The sequence below is a fragment of the Chelonoidis abingdonii genome, chromosome 11, assembly GCF_003597395.2.
Source record: "Chelonoidis abingdonii isolate Lonesome George chromosome 11, CheloAbing_2.0, whole genome shotgun sequence".
Lineage (NCBI taxonomy): Eukaryota > Metazoa > Chordata > Testudines > Testudinidae > Chelonoidis > Chelonoidis abingdonii.
The window spans coordinates 9,807,622-9,822,579 of record NC_133779.1 but is presented as its reverse complement, the minus strand read 5'-3'; the positions used below and the strand labels follow the sequence as shown (position 1 = coordinate 9,822,579).

At 42.9% G+C, this 14,958-nt stretch overlaps 2 protein-coding genes across 2 annotated transcripts in view; one reads left to right on the top strand and one right to left on the bottom strand.

Annotated features, from left to right (window-relative positions):
- Positions 1-14,958, bottom strand: part of LOC116818948 (uncharacterized) — a 791,372-nt gene that overhangs the window by 118,808 nt on the left and 657,606 nt on the right.
- LOC116818951 (uncharacterized) overlaps positions 1-14,958 on the top strand; it is a 923,585-nt gene that overhangs the window by 316,443 nt on the left and 592,184 nt on the right.

Sequence of the window (14,958 nt, the reverse complement as noted above, 5' to 3'; positions counted from 1 at the left end):
TCTCACTGGTGTCGGTGCTCTCCCAACTGGTCTTCTCAGCGCCCAGACACAGCAGTTTAGTTTCCAGCCCCTGGTGCTGTTGAGCAGGATCAGTAAACTAGACAATTCCTGACAGGTGTCCTGAATAGATGATCATCTTGAGACCCCTTTTTCCGCTCTACATTTCTAGGAGTCTATCCTGTGCATCAGACTCTTAGCATATTATTTGCACACATATCTCAAAGCTCCTAAATCAAGTGTGTTGCAGTAATTCATATTCCCTCTACTTCCACCAAATGATTTGTCAGCCTCTGCAACAATTCACTAACCTAAATCAGGTTTCTCAGGCCTCTGAGTAACTTAACTGCCTCTGCCAACCACTTGTACAATTCCACATCTACGCTTCTGCTACCTATTTCTATGCATCCCTCAGCCCACTCCTTCATGACAGCAGTCCATCCTACACACAAATTCTCATCAATCCATTCCTCTGCTCTTAATCATTAACATTCCACATATTGACAGTGTATACATTTTTCACCATCACCACCACAAACCTCAATCCTGGCACTTCTCTATTTTATTGTCACCCTTCTGAACCCTCTAATGCAGCTCTCCTGCAAAGCCCCTAGGAACTCACAGAAGCACTCATCTATCCTCTATCTCCAAGGATCTGAAAATTTCAACTAGAAGGAAACTTTTCAAGTTCAGCTTGTTTTCTGTCTGAAATCCCATTATTCAAACTGAAACTACACAAATGTGTATTTTGTCAGAAAGTTTTTTGAGATTCTAAAGTGAAAATTTCTGGGTAAAAACCACAGTAGCCCAACTCAGAATACGCTAACATGCACGGGTGTTGTGGGGTGTATGTGCTACACTTGTGGTGAAGGAAAACCCAATTTAAGTCCTGTTCTGCCTAATGAAGAGCGAGGACTTGACTGTGGGTCAACCATTTTACCAGGGGAGATCTCCTCACCCCAGGCCCTATGAGGTCAATCTCTTCTTAGAGCTGCATACTTTGTTAAAATAATCAAATATTTCTGGTTTGGGAAGGAGAAAGGCAGTAGATTTTGCTTTTCTCCCTTCAGGCACAAGAGTGGCATCCTTGTCCCTTCAATTCATCCTTGCTGACTCCTATTTATACCACAAAATCTCTATACCCTTCCCCTAAGTAAAAGTTCCACTCCTCACCAAAAGAGTTAGGGTGGTATATTCTTCGCACAGCTTGCATGGCGCCAACTCCCTGAGAGCCAAAATTTGCAATAATTCCTCTGCGTTTCACTGACTTCTGCTTTCTCATTATCTGAAAAAGGGATATGTTGAGTATTAGATCAATAATAGGACATTTACAGACTGCGAAATTTTTAGTCAGCAAGGGGAAGTCAGTGACTTTCCATCTAAACATCACTTCTAATTTATGAGACACTGTACCAATGGGGAAACTCAGAATTAGAAATATATATAAAAATGTTCTTAGATAAGCTTGCTTTAGACATACTAAGTCTGCTGTCTAAATTGCCATACACCCAGATGTACTGTCATCATCAATAAGCAGCCATTAATGTATAGAGTGAGGCAGAAACAAGAACACCTGGAATAACTTTACAGTAATTGCACAACATGACCCTGACTTGGGTGGGACAGTGTAGACACCAAACACTGATATGGTTGGATACACACAATGACTCACATTTCAGACTTCAGGTGTGGCGGTTAAACAAATTTAATGATAATATGGACAATGGTAGGAGTTGGAGCACTGTGAAGATCAGGAAGGATTATTGGTGGCCAGCTTTGATAATGGACTATTCACCACTCGCTCGATATCACAGCCAAACTTACATTTCTCCAGTGGTAACTTGTTGCTAGAGAAAGAAAAAAATAGACAAAAAATATTGAATTATTATTATTATTTAGTAGTATTTTAAAATATGTATTTTGTTGTAAGTTGTTATGGATTTTAAATCAGAAATTTTAGAGGATAGCCAATAATTTTCTTCTTCAGCCTTTCATCAGGTTCATGACTAGAATATCTTGTGATCAGCCTCTGTAAAGTGACAATCTCTCTAGAATGCTGGATATTTGGGGTTTGCTAAATTGACAGCTGTTAGGATACAGATACTTAGGCCTGTCTGCAAAGGCCTATACTTTAAGAATTTAGGCGTATTTTTATGAATATGAATATGAATATTATGAATATTGGCTCTATACTGTCTGTGTTTCAGACTTATGCTATGCTTCTGGGAGACATGTCAGCGGGGCCGGTGCAACTATTTAGGCAAATTAGGCAGCTGCCTAGGGCGCCTAGTGATTGGGGGCGCCTAAAAGTCCCCTCAGGCAAGGAGATGGCGTGGAGGGGAGCTGGGTGGGGGGGCGCGTGGGAAGGGCTGCCTGCAGTAACGGGGGCGGGGAGGAGGCACACGAGGGAACAGCTCCCCGCCCCAGCTTACCTCCACTCTGCCTCCTCCACTGAGCACACAGACCCCACTCTAAGTCTCCTCCACATGCCTGGGTGGGGAGGACAATTAGAGCGGCGCCAGCGTGCTCAGTGGAGGAGGCGGAGCCGAGGTGAGCTGGTTGGGGGAAAACCCAGGCAGGCTTAGCTGCCGTGGTGGACGGGGGAGGAGGGAAGTCTCCCCAGGCAGGGTTAGTTGCCGTGGCAGGGGCAGGGGAGGTCAGGTCTCCCCAGTCAGGGTTAGCTGTCACAGGGGGATGGGAGAGAGTCTCCACGGGTAGGGTTAGCTGCCGTGGGGGGACCGGGGGAGTCTCCCCAGGTGGGGTTAGTTGCCGTGGGGGGACAGGGTGGAGAGGGGTTAGCTGTCGTGGTGGGGGGAGTAGCTGCTCCAGGGGGGGTTCCCTGGGTTAGGGGGTTGAGTTAGCTGCTGTGCGGGGGGGCTGAGTTAGCTGGGTGAGGGGTACAAGATGGAAGTTTCACCTAGGGCATGAAACTTCCTTGCACCGGCCCTTCATCCCAGACAAGTTGGTATTAGCTTTGCCTAGCCTGCTTGTTGGCCCATAAAGGACCATCAACTATACAAATGACCCATTGAGAGAAGGCAAACACGCCTTGCAACTCAGCAAAGTATGCGGGGACTGGCCCCTGTGGCTCCAGACTCCATTTTGCTGTAATTTTCCACAGTAAGAACAAAGAGGTGTTCTTACACCTGGAAAAGGCTACAAAAGGCTGATGCCTCTCCTCTATCTTGTCTTCAATCCTGCTTCTTACCTCTGGAGGGACTTTGCTACAAACTGAAGCTCTACACAAAGGATTGAATGACCCATCCCAGCTGGGGATGTTCTCCAGAGACTTGAGTTAACCATGCAGTTTATTTCATCACTGCTACAAGCCTGAACCAAGAACTTTGCCATTACTGTATGTAATTGATTCCAGTTAACCAATTTTAGCTCTCATCTCTATGTTTTTCCTTTTATGAATAAACCTTTAGATTTTAGTTTCTAAAGGATTGGCAACAGCATAATTTGTGGGTAAGATCTGATGTGTATATTGACCTGGATCTGGGGCTTGGTCCTTTGGGATCGAGAGAACCTTTTTTCTTTTATTGGGGTATTGGTTTTCATAACCATTTGTCTTCATAATGAGTGGCACTGGTGGTGATACTGGGAAACTGGAGTGTCTAAGGGAATTGCTTGTGCGACTTGTGGTTAGCCAGTGGGGTGAGACCTAAGTCTTCACTGTCTGGCTGGTTTGGTTTGCCTTAGAGGTGGAAAAACCCCAGCCTTGGGCTGTAACTGCCCTGTTTTAGCAATTTGTCTTGAATTGGCACTCTCAGTTGGGTTCCGCCAGAACCGCATCATTACAACCTGCCAGCCTCATTAGGCAGGAGCTATAATGCTAGGAGGAAGTGAGTGAAAGAGGGTGAGGGTGGAAACCAGGAGGGAAAGGAGGCTCTGGGAGAGGTAGAAGCTTGCTACTGTGTTGCTGACCAGGCCTCCATTAGGCCAAGATACTGTAAATAGCTTGTATATAGTAGGAAACAGACACAAAAAAAGAGCACAGGTGTTGCACCAGCTTGGAGTATCCCTGAATCTGGAGGAAGCAGGGCCAAGGGGCTGAATACGCAGGGCGTGGCTTGCACCCTGTCCTAGCATGCTTCTGGCTGAAGCAGCAGCACTTGGTACCGATTCAGACTGGAACAGCTCCAATAGTGCCTTATTGACACCTCGATTAACAGGAACTTCGATTAATGTTCCCTGTCCTTCTGAGTCTTAACCTTAAAGTCCCCAGAAATTTTGCATCTGTACTTCAAATGAGTCTCACTCAAGCACTTGAGGCGCAAATTGTGTGGGTCACTCATGGGCATGGGCTTCTTACGAGAAGCACGGGCTTTGAAGCCTGGTGACCTGGGCATGTCTTGATACTGAGACACTGGGACTTCATGTCAACTGAGTCTAAGTAAGTATACCAGCCAAAAGATTGTTACAAATGGAGGAAAACAAAGCAAAAGCTAAAGCTGATGTTTGAAACACAATTTACATATCAATAATGAGCTACCTCTCGGATTTCAGTGGTTAAATTATAGTCATCTTTATATGGTCACATAGAATCTTCCAATAAAGTTCATAATAATGCAACTTGTTATATTTAACTAGCAACCAATTGTAAATAAAATGACAATTTCTTAGAATTTGAAATAATTTCTAGCAGACAAGTGACTTGAAGTTGAAGCTAGGTGCATTCAGGATGAAAATAAGGCGAACATTTTCAAGTGAGGGTTGGGTCATGGTAAATTCTCCATCATTAACAATTTTTAAATTGGATTTTTTTTTTTGATACATGCTCCAGTTCTAAGGGAATTCTTTTGCGGAAGTTCTCTGGCCTGTGTTATACAGAAGGTCACACTAGATGATCACAGTATTACCTTCTAGCCTTGCAATCCATTAGAAAAGAAAAGAAAAAAGAATTCCCAAGACATAACATATACGTGTGATCTTTTAGACAATGAAGAAGTGAACTTAGGGTTGTTTTAGATGTCTGAAAACCTATTCCTTAGGTGTCATTCTTAAATAAACTCTGTGCATTGTATTCTGCACTTCTACATACCTGCATGCGCTCACTCACTACCAGTAAAGACCGGTGATGTTAGAAATAACAGGGATAAGAATGTTGAGCAAATAGAGGCACCCCTCTGCTGATTAAAATAAAAATAAGAAGTTCCTGAGTTTCCCAGGGATGTCTCTTTGTGAAGACCAGTCCCTGTCACTGGGCATCCACAGACAATATCAAGTTTGATGCCACCAAAGAGACAGTATGCACACCAGCCTGTTGGCTCAGCTGAGCCTTCATACTTAAATACCTAGAACTGATATGATTTATAGTAAAACCATGAGTAAGTTTATTACTAAAGAACAGAGATTTGTGATACCAAGAAAGAGTAAAAGAGACCCAATGGTTACATGTAAAAGAGAAGTAAAAACACACTTTCTATTGTCTAAAATTTAATAGAGTACAACCCAGATCTCAGGCAATTTCTCACCTAGAGTCAGTTCTCAAAATGCTCAACCCAAATGGCTGCTAGAACCCCCTTTCACAGGTTGCAAGAGCACTGGCCTCTTTGTCCCCAAAATGTTGGACCACAAATGAGTCTCTTCTTCTTCTCTGTCATTGTAGAACCTTGGAAATGGATTTTTTTTAAGTGAACCCAAAAGTTACACTTCCCAGCAGCTTGTTCCTCAGGGTGTAGTTGCCAGCTCCTTCTTCATCCTCTGGTCAATGTGCTTTTTAATTGGCTTGATCACTTTGCTTATCTTAGATGCAAATGGACTTTCATTGTCTTTGACTTGTAATCAAGCGCTCCCCTGTCTCACCTCCCTGTTAGCTTGGTCCATGCAGGGAGGTAAATCCACATCCCTTAGGCTAGGACAGGCTTGTTTTTCAACTGCCTCCAAAACATATTTTAAGAACACATTTCCAGAACATGTTCATAACTCTGTATACATTCCCCATGATATGCATGGCCAATGTAGCACCAGTTTTCATAGATACCTTACAAAACACTGTTTGGATACATATTCTGACAAAAGTGTGTTGGGTATATTTAATTTGTCAGAGGACCTGGGATTTACTTTTACAGAACAGTATGCCCTTTGCCAGCTGATAGAAAGTGTCTCTTAGGGTCACACTGCAATTAGAAAACTAGCCTGTGGTCTTCTTGGCTCAGCTGATTAACAGGCCTGTTGGGATTCTTGTGTGTATGAAAGCTCCAAAGAATAAGGATTATCTACCTTCCTCCTGGGAAACTGTGGAGATTTCTTAGGAATGACGGTACAGTACTTTGCAGAGCTATATCTCTATTTGTGTTACAAATAAGTGTGTCTCTACAGCTCCAAGAAGCAGAGAGCACAGCAGAACCATGCCTATCTCTCTCCTGAGTCTTCTAACTAGAGAAAGTGCTCCCACATTTGAAATTTGATGTCTTAATCAGAGGCCACCAAAAACTCATCAGAAGTTTTTTTAAATCAGATTTCTCCCATTCAAATGCCCTAGCATGCACATTAGAGGCAGCTAAGGGGTTGGGTCCGTCAGTTTTTGCATAGTCTAGATTTCCTTTTTTATTTAGCCCTTATGGCCACAATGATATTGTCCTGGATATGGCCTTGTGCAAGGAAATACTTTTAAAGCTGTTATCACTGTAAATCTTTGAGCAGCATTAGGTGACAGTGATCATATAACCAGTGTCTTGCCTATTCTAGTAACGAGGGGGATGCTAACACCAGTGGAGCTGGTGAGAAAATTGATGAAAAACAAACAAAACTTGTGCAGACAAAGCCTTAAGTTCTCTTTGCAAAGTCTGGTTATCCAGGATGTGTGTGTGCAGGCTGGGTGAGGGCAGCAGCATTTGGTCCTAAAAGAGGTTATATCTTATCAGTTGAAGTTGATTCTGAAGACTAATTATGACTATTGACATAGAAGCATTGGTCCTGCTAGATATTTTAGCCCATGTTTCCAGTACACTGGGGTGGCTAATGTATCTAGGGATCAACTAGGCACAGTTTGGATAGAGTACCAACAGTTTAACACCACCCTCCCTAGCACCGCATTGTGACACCCAGCAATAAAAAAGTATTCCATGAAACAGTCAGGCTGGGCCTCGGTTGTGTTTCCTTTCCTGGGTAATTTCAGCAGCACTAAGGGAATAGTGTAGCTCCCAACCTGCCTTTTTATGGCTCCCATTCCAATCAGATCATGTCCTAACTCCTTTCACAGATCCAGACTCACAAACAGCTGCTCATGTGTTTCCAGGAAGTGACGAAAGTCCATGAAAGGATGACAACAATGAATTTTTGCACCTAAAATCTACACTTGGAGGGAATCCCATCTGGTCCCACATATCTACATATTTAAAGAAAAAGACCAGAAGAGTATTCTTATCTGTTTGAAGGAATGGAAAACAAAACAAACAAACAAAAAAATACAACCCATCCACTCAAAAAGGAGCAGTCTTTCCCCACTCCAAACTCCCCTAAAAGATAGTTAACTCCCCTAACTGAAGAAAGTTAAATCCCAAGCAGGCGCCGAAGAGTTACAAAGGGGTCTCACAAAACTGAGTGACTGGACAACAAAATGAAATTTAGTGTTGATAAATGCAAAGTAATGCACATTGGAAAACATAATCCCAACTATACAAATAAAATGACAGGGTCTAAATTAGCCGTTACCACTCAAGAAAGAGATCTTGGAGTCATTGTGGATAGTTCTCCGAAAACATCCACTCAATGTGCAGCAGCAGTCAAAAAAGCAAACAGAACATTGGGAATCATTAAGAAAAGGATAGATAATAAGAAAGAAAATATCATATTGCCTCTATATAAATATATGGTACGCCCACATCTTGAATTGTGTACAGATGTGATGCCCCATTTCAAAAAAGATATATTGGAATTGGAAAAGGTTCAGAAAAGGGCAACAAAATGATTAGGGGTATGGAACGGTTGCCATATGAGGAGAGACTAATAAGACTGGGACTTTTCAGCTAGGAAAAGAGATGAATAAAGGGGGATATGATAAAGGGCTATACAATCATAACTGATGTGGAGAAAGTAAATAAGGAAGTGCTATTTATTCCTCATAACACAAGAACTAGGGGTCACCAAATGAAATTAAAACAGCAGGTTTAAAACAAACAAAAGGAAGTATTTTTTCACACAACGTACCATTGACCTGTGGAACTCCTTGCCAGAGGATGTTGTGAAGGCAAAGACTATAGCATGGTTCAAAAAGGAATTAGATAATTTCATAGAGGATAGGTTCATCAATGGCTATTAGTCAGGATGGGCTGGAATGCTGTCCCTAGCCTCTATTTGCCAAAGCTGGGAATGGGTGACAGGGGATGGATCACTTGATCATTACCTGTTTTGTTCATTCCCTCTGGGGCACCTGGCATTGGCCTCTGTTGGAAAACAGAATACTGGGCTAGATGGACCTTTAGTGTGACCCAGTATAACCGTTCTTATGTTCTAAAAGAGCAAATAAGTGTCAATACAGAGAGAAGAGTGTATGCAGGCTGCTTTTTACAAGGTTCTTTTAAAAACTGCGACCTAGAATCCACCTAATTTTTGCCATTCTTCATAATGTCTAAAACATTTTCCTTTTAAAAAAAGGCTTTTAAAAATGTGTGGAATGTACATATAGAAGTGTTGAAGGGATATTAAATTTACCTGAAAATAGCAATAGAATAATCTCTATTTAGTTTTAATACAAATATCACTTTCCTAATTTAGTCATTCCTCAGTTTCCCTTATAACTCATCCATAACAGATTTACTTGCTGGCTGGGTTTATGGAGATAGTACATCCACAGACAATATCTAAAAGGCTTCATAGGGAAAGCTCCATCTCTCAAGAAGTAACTCTGAGAGGAAGCTCAGGGTGGGAGTGTAATTCCTACCTGGTGGAAAAAGCAAAACCCCTTTGTACCAGCAGCAGGAGCAGAGCTGCCTTTGTATCCTCTTCCAGGAGTAAATGCCTGTTGGTGTCTTGTTGGCTGAGCTTGTACCAGTGTTACCATTCTGAGGACTCTGCCTGCTTGGACTAATGAGATCTAAAATTGCTTTGTAAATAAATAAAACTGTTTTTTAAAAGGTTCTTTGATATCTGAATGCATAATTTGACACCAGTTACCCAGTATATAATGAACTTTGCACTTTTGTACCTTTTCACTTCTTACTTAGGATGTTTTTACTTTCTTTTTCCAAAGTTACCCATTAACTGGAACATCAAAATGAAACATGTTTCTTAGGACAGGAAGCAAAATGCCAGAGGCAATTCAATTTGACAATGATTTACTGTTCCTGAGGTTTTAAAAAACAACAGAAAAAGCACTAGTATGCCCTTTATATTGAGGAGTGACACTGAAATACTTTTAATGAGGCATTTGACATTGCTTTTTAATATATATATATATATATATATACACACACACACACACAACACACACATACAACCATCAGCACAATATAGTGTACAAAAGTAAATATATGTGTTATAAAATTCATGCATTGCAGTCAATCTTGACCCCTACAGAATGTTCTGATGGCAGAGGGTGTTGTATAGATACACACTCTCTGCACAACACCTCTGTATAGGAAAATGTTTTTCTCTAGCGTTGCAGGCCAGCAGTCCTAATCTGCTCCCACAGCAAGTGGGCAACTCCCATGCATTGACTGATCTTGTCCAGGGAGCAACCAGTAAATGACTTAAAGGTATCATAGTTTCCAGGCCTGGTTAAAAAGCATCCTCACTACTCCAGGCTCCATCAGGAAATCCTCTGCCCTATCCCAAGGAGTGGCCTGTTCAGGCATTTCTCTTGCCCTCATTATTTATATCTTCATGGTGATGTCTGTCATGGTGACAGTGCTAGCTGCACCTCTGACCATTCCTTGATCTCAGAGCTCATGCCTTTACCTTCTTTGGGGTGAAATCCCACAGTTCTCCCACTCTGAGATCAGGTCCCAGGCTACAGTACACTGTGGATCAACTCTGCTTGCCCAGCAGGGCTGATTGGGCACAATATTTATGGTTCTTCCCTTTGGGAGTTTGTGACCAGAGGTGAAGACAGTGACCCAAAACAACCCTCTTATAATAAAGTATTGTTTGATCTTAACAGCAGGAACAAACTTTAGTGCCAGATAAAAAGGGTTTTCAAGACAACTGGGCCATAACCAAGGCCAGGCAAGCAAGGCAGCTGCCCAGGGTGCAAAGCTGGAGCAGAAAAATGATTTAAAAAATGGTAGGGGACACAAATATGCTTGCTCACCCCAGACGCTAAAATGGGACTCTGCAAATTAACAAAAGGTCTGTCTTATGTAAGCTCTTCCACCTTGTGATGGGAGCTGAGGACAATCTTGCATCTTTTGACAATCCAGCAGGTGTCAGTATGTTCCCCCTGAACAGCTCCCTTCCTGCAGAAAGGGTGTGTCTTTTGAAATGTAATCAGTTTTTGTTCTCCTCTGTTTCCCAGGACTTGGATCTAACAGCCAAAATCAGTTTGGTGAGCTCTGCAGGGGAAAGGCATCAAGCCAAACTCCTCTGGCCACTTGCCACTTGCCCTCCCCCAGTTTTGTACAGTATGCAGAGTGTCTGTGGTCTCATCTGGAGATGTTATGTTGCCTTCCTGCTTGTTTATGCCAACAGCCTACTATTAAACAAAATCAACATATTTGTATAGTAAATAGCCATACAATAACCCAAAAGTATTCAAAATATATTACAGAGCAGCTGCAAACTGCTATAGTGACTTGCTGGGTGACACTGGGGCCACTTCATTTCTCTTTCCTCATTCCAGTTAACCTTTCCCAAATTAGCAAAGATCTGCCCTCCTTGTTTTCCTGTCTAAGCCGCCTTCCCCTATCATCACAACCCTTGCAGCTTCTTCTGTGTGCCAGTAGTTGTTTTCCCTGTGGCCACAGGACTGTGTACCTACAGAAGTATGCTATCAAGCAGCCAGAGAATGATTGACTTTGTATAATGCTTAAACCTTTGGTCTGTGCATAAACTTAGTGGATTCATGGCATTCAGAGGATTATAGCACATCCACGTCCTTTCTTGTTGTACAGCTGCCTATTCTCCATGCTCCTTTTGTACGGCTGTATACTTAAAGAATATATGATCACCAGATGATCCGACACCTTGATTTAACATCTACACATTGTGTAATTTTCATTAATACATATTCATCCATGATGATGTGTTTTGATAATGTCATATAACATTTCTTTGAAAACTTTGACAACTGGAAGTCAATTCATCAGCATGAGAAACTAATCATTTTAGGCAACTTTAACATCAGAGTTGGTTGCAAACATGAAGCTTGATCTAAAGTAATTGGCAAACACGGTGTGGTGAAAGAGAACTCAAATGGAACACTACTCCTCACAAAGTGCATGGAGAACCAGATAATCATCATCACAAACACAATAATTTTAGTTGATAGAATATGAAAGCTGGACAGCTCCAATCAGCAGCAAATAAAAAAGACACCACTTTTTTTTTTTTTGGATGAGCTGAAGACTGTGAATGCACTGCAAGCCAATGGAATGCTGATGAGTCATGGTTGTTGATCAATTGTGAACAAATTCTGAACAGATGGGCTGAACACTGTCATGCTGTCTGAAGAGGCTCACAGCTGTGAGAGCCAATCTTAGAAAACAGGGCAGGCACCACAAACTGGTGATATATTCTATAATCAGATTTCACCAAGCCAGTAATAATTGTGAGCTCCTGGATCACTATATTACTTTTACTGTGGAGTCACGGACAGTCTCTTTAGGCTTTCCAGTCCCTCTTACCACCCAGACAAGCTAGACTTTGTGATAATGGTCCCTTCTACCAAATATCACATCACATTAGGTTATTCCCAACCCCAAAGGGTCAGTCACTCACCCCCAGGTCAAGTATCAGAGGGGTAGCTGTGTTAGTCTGGATCTGTAAAAGCAGCAAAGAATCCTGTGGCACCTTATAGACTAACAGACGTTTTGGAGCATGAGCTTTCGTGGGTGAATACATGCATCTGATGCAGTGGGTATTCACCCACAAAAGCTCATGCTCCAAAACGTCTGTTAGTCTATAAGGTGCCACAGGATTCTTTGCTGCTTTCCTCAGGTCAAGTGGTACTCTGGATCTTACCAAAGACAATGCTGGCAGCCAATTTCTCTAATAAACTAAATAAAGCTAAGAAAAAGAAAATGAGAATTATTGGGAAGTTAAAGCATCTAAAATACATTAACAGGTGCAAGTCGAAGATGATAGCAGAGATGTAGTAATCTGCTAGTTTTCCATAAGTCTCTAAAGGTTACCCACAATATAACTTTGAGGATCCAACCCTCCAGAGATACATAATCCTTCCCTGGATCCATTCTTATAGCTGCTTTCAGTGAAAAGCAATTTGGAAAATGTTTTCATCACAGCATGGGCTTTTCCTTTGTTGATTAAATGCAAACTGAGCCTGAGGATTTCCATTGTTGAACACAATGACCCATGCTTTGAAGATAGCATGCTTCTTCATTTACAGCTCTATAGCTCCAGTCCTGTTTCATGGACATTTCAATTACAGAGATATATATAATTCAATTGCCTTCCATTAAGTTATAATAGGGATAGATAAGGTAAATCAAAGCAAGAAACATTTTATTTTCATGCAGTTTACACATCAAACATCTTATCTTAGCACTAACATATATTTTGGTCTAGGGTTATCTAATTAAAGGGTATATGTAGTGTAATGCAATAGCAGACAACAGGTTATAAATGAATTAAGACAATATCATTCACATTTACTGTGAACATTTGAGTATTAATTTTTTGCTGTTCACAGAAGCAGTGGAATATGAGTTACAGGACCTCGGGAATAAGAAAAAGCAACTGCTGGCAGAATGTGAGACTGAGTTAGAAACTGTGTGCAGACTGAAAAATCTATGAGTGCAGGGACCTCTAAGTCAAGTCAAAGAAGATGACACTGTAGATTGACTGTACCTCTCTTACTTGAGGGGCCTGATCTAGCAGGGGTACTCTGAGCATATTTACTGGATCAAGCTCCTTTCAAAATCTGGCTACAGAAGGTGGGGGAAATCACCTTAACTTTAAACCCAGTGGTTAAAGCTGGAATGTGGGAGTCCTTGGTTCAATTCCCTCCTTTGCCTGATGTGGAGAAAAGAGATCTCTCACCTCAGGAAAATGCCGTAACTACTGGGCTTTGTGAAATTCCAATGTGAAGCTTCCTCAATTTCTTCTGTTGAGGCTGCTCCACTTTGGATGATTATTTAAAGCATGATTGGAGTAGAGAGAACAGACTCCAGGCCTGTATCTTCCAGGTGAGTGCCTCTGCTACAGAATCATTCTCACTTTCTGGCTCAGTGAAATTTAAGTAGTTATTGCAAAGTGGAGCAATGTTATAGGTGCCTCCCTGAATTCAACACCTGGGCTTCTAACAGGGCCATCCCTAGCAATTCTGGGGCCCTATGTATGGAAGGCGGCTGGCTTGGGGAACAAGGGGAACCACCCCCCAACACTCACCAGCAGCGCAGCTGAGGCCCGGTCGCTGCACTCCTGCTGCCGGTGAGTGCAGGCCCAGCCAGGCTGCAGGAGTAGGGGCAGAGATGGGGTAGAGCAGGGGTGGGAAGAGGTGGAGCCCTGGGGAAGAGCCGGAGCAGGGACTGGAGCAGCACGCAACTTTGTGTATGGGTAAGGACAGTCCTGGTTCCTAACTCCCTGAGAGGAAAGGGGCTTAGGAGACATTCCTCTTGTTGACTAATTTAGGAGTGTCCCAAAACTCAGCACACAGAGATTTGGAAAAGCAGGAATCCATGCCTAGATGACAGTACTCTCAAGACAGGATCAGATCAGGGTGACCAGCTGACACAATGTTTCCTGTCTCTCAGTATATGTCCACACTGCAGTCAGGAGATGTGATTGCAGCATGTGTAGACACACCCAAGCTAGCTTCGACCTAGATAAATCAAACCAATTTGTATGTGTCAAGGGTAATTACCCACTCTGGCACTTGAAGTGCAAAAAGTGTGGGCCTGCAAGGATTCTAAAAATTAATACTGGCCACTCCAGGCTTGTATTAAGCTCCCAAGGTTACAGCTTTTCTCTGACCTTGGATTGATAGATGCTGCCATCACCCAAGTGCAGAACCCCTTTGAGAGCCCAGGAAGGCGCACTTGGAAATTCCTTCCTGTAGGGTACCCTTAAGCTCTTTCACCCCCCTATCCGAGGAAAAGCTGAGAAAGTTAAAAAAAAAGAAATCAGCTGTTGTCACCAGATAATTAAACAACATGTGCATAAAGGGTTTCCTTAGAGTCCTACTTCTATAACAAACCTGGACTTATTAGAAGAGCTGAGAGGTGGTGGGTCATTCCGTGTCACCATCCAAGCTCCCTTGAGGCTTTCATCCACTTCCTGCTCTGCCTGGAAATGCTTCCTTGATGCTGGAGACATTAGTTCCTTGCTGGGTTGTGGACTTGGGCTTGGTCCCACTGGAAGTGATACAGGTGATGGGGGTGTCTCAGTCAACTGTGAACCACTCTCTGCTGGTGCACTAGGTTGTATTTCAGGCTCTGGTTGAGCTTCTTGGACCGGTTTAGCTGGTGCAGGCTCTGTGGCGCCCTCAAGTGCTGGCTCCCCTGACTCTGGTGGGGTTGCAAGCATGGGCTCTGGTGCTGACTTCTCTACCAGTTCTGGCCCTTGGGCTGGTTCTGGCTGGGATCCAGGAACTGGATCTACAACCGCTACCATAGACTCTGGTTTGGGATCTAGTTCCACCACTTCTGGATGGGTCCCCGGGCCTGTGATATCAGGGGACACAGACTGGGTCCTTGTAGGAGGCTCAGAAATGGAGTTAGGTGTGGAGGCCCAGGGCCATTCTTATCCACAGGCAAAGTACGCAGCTGCGTAGGGCACGAGAAAATTTGGCTCTGGCCCCTTCTCCAGCTTTTCCCCAGGTCCCCCACCCCTGCTCCGCCC